We start from the raw sequence: 2537 nt of genomic DNA, 5'->3' as shown, positions 1-2537 counted from the left end.
TATCTCCCATCTTTTGGTTCAGTCCTCAAAAGCCTATAATAGGTAGGGCTGGGCTAGGACAAAGCCAGCAGTTCAGAACTCAGTCCTGGTCTTCCACCTGGGTGTCACATACACTCATATTTAAGCACACCATCCACTGTCTCCCAGGGTGATATTAGCAGGAAGTTGGAAACAAACATGGAGCCTGAACTTGAACTCAATTGCTCTGTTATGGGACATGGGCATTCCAGCAGGCATGTTAACTGATGCATCAAATACCCACTCCTGTTAGGATTTTAAGACCTTTAAATATCTTCATTTTCTATCTAATCGTGATTGAAGTCTGTTGTAGCTTGTGATCTCTGTAAGTGAGCAGATAAGTAAATAGAACTAAGAACTTACTAATAATCAGGCAAACAGGCGCAGTCTCCTGCTATGCCTCCGACTAATTGCAGTTACTTGGCTTCCTCTCTTCACTTCTGAGGTGAGCAGGAGTGCAGCTAACACCTTCACCCACTAGGGGGAGATCGTCACAGCAGTACGTTGAATTTGCAGGATTCACATTTGTTTGGATTGTCCTTCCTGTGAAATTCCTTAAAAATACATCTGCACGTTCTTTGAAACTTATTAATAAGACTTCCGCAGAGAAGACCCACATGCTTCCGTCAATGATTCACTTGAAGAATGTGATTTCTCCACAACAGGAGTGAATCTGTGGCCAGGTATGGCCCCAGCTGTTCTAGTGTAACTTGCGAGTCAACAGTGGTTTTCACATTTTCAAATGGCTGTGGAAAAAACAGCAAAGGAAGCATGATGTTTCATAACATGTGAAAATGATACGAAATTAACATTTCAGTGCTTGTTTTATTGGAACACAGCCATGCCCCATCATTGACATACTGCGTGTGGCTGTCTCCAGCTCAATAGCAGATTTGAGAAGCTGCAACAAACGTCATGGTTGTAAAGCCTACAATGTCTGCTTTCAGGACCTTTGCAGGAAAGGTTTGTCAGCTTCAGGTGTAAAGCTTACGTGCAGAATGGGTGAAACGAAGCCTCCTGCACACACACAAAATGAATATTTCTTTACAAGGTGGTGTGAGTACCTTTTCTACACAGTTATGGGGACAATGCAAGTGAAGGAAAAGAGGAAATGAAGTACTCGTGGAGCCTTGGTGCTAAACTTGAAACCTGTGTTGCCCACCCTTGCACTGATGTACCTGCACGCCAGCTACTGCCTGGAATCTTGAAGCTATGAGATCTAGAAGAGCAGTCAGAGATAATGTGTAGGGAATTTGGCGAGGAATTAAGAATTTATCTGGCTAGGATTCACCAAGGCCTTCTCTTTGGGGTGGCACATTCTCTGAGCTCTTCCCAGTGTTCTCTTTCTGGCCCGGCACAACTCCAGATAAAAGAAAAGAAACCACAGAAAACAGTTAGGAACAGAGGACAAGCAACCAGGAAAAGGAAATGCCTCCACAGAATCCATATGTCTTGCTCATCCTTAGATGAATGAGGCTACATGAATGGCATTGCTTCCTGAGTAAGGTGCCCACAACTTTTTCTTCGCATTATAGCTTGTGTAACATTAAAAATGTAAAAAGAGCTATATGTAAAATGAGAGAAGATAAAAATCATGTCCAAATTATAGCCCTAGGAAATGGAATGAATCTGTTATTTTTTAATAAAAAAAAATTACCTACTATGTCCAGTAACCATTTGTGAATTGCTAGATGCATTCAAGTTTTGTGTATATGTATATACAAAGGTGCATGTGTGTGTGTGTGCGTGTGCGTTTATCCTCTAATCCTCCCGAAAGTGTAGCATCCCCATTTTATCAATGAAGAAACCAAGACTTGGAGAAGTGACTTGCTCAAGAGTATAGAAACCATAAGTGATTCAAAGGCTCTCTGGGTCTCAATTTCATTACATTTTCCTTAAAGATGAAAATTACTATCTCCAAAAAAAATAATAACAATTCATCAAAAATTAGGTATCTCCCAGTTTATGCTATGTATCACCTGCTTAAGAAAGGGGCAGAATGGATACAATGAGCAAGGTTGTCATAAATTTAAATGATATAGGAAATATGGCTGATGAAGGCACAATTTTTAGAAATTTCATGATTTGGAATTTTTTGCTGCTTGTTTAGTCTTACTGCCAACACAATTTTACATGGTACTTACGTATCAGTTTCTGGAATTTGATCTTTTCCATGACTACACACTGTCCTCAGAAACCAGGAAATACAAATTTGATCAACCCAGGCCTTTGACCACAAAGGTCAAAAAGAGGACATGAGGAGAAAGAGCAAGAAGGAGCCATTTTGGCTGCTGTACCATCTCAATCAAGTAAATAATTGTCTGTGATATTTGGGGTGCTGATATGAGCTCCCCACAAAAGAAATAGCAATGAATAAAGTAAGTGTAAGCTTTTGAATAACTATGAAATGAAGCAGAAAACTGAAGCCATCTGTAAACTGCCTTTCAGATCAAGGGTCCAAAAATGTAACCCCAGGTTGTGTGTATAACCAAAGGAACAGCAAGGGCAGAGAGACACAG

This window comes from Lepus europaeus, chromosome 5 (genome assembly GCF_033115175.1).
Source record: "Lepus europaeus isolate LE1 chromosome 5, mLepTim1.pri, whole genome shotgun sequence".
In the NCBI taxonomy this organism is placed as follows: domain Eukaryota; kingdom Metazoa; phylum Chordata; class Mammalia; order Lagomorpha; family Leporidae; genus Lepus; species Lepus europaeus.
The sequence above is the reverse complement of the archived record's forward strand: the minus strand, read 5'-3'. Positions refer to the sequence as shown.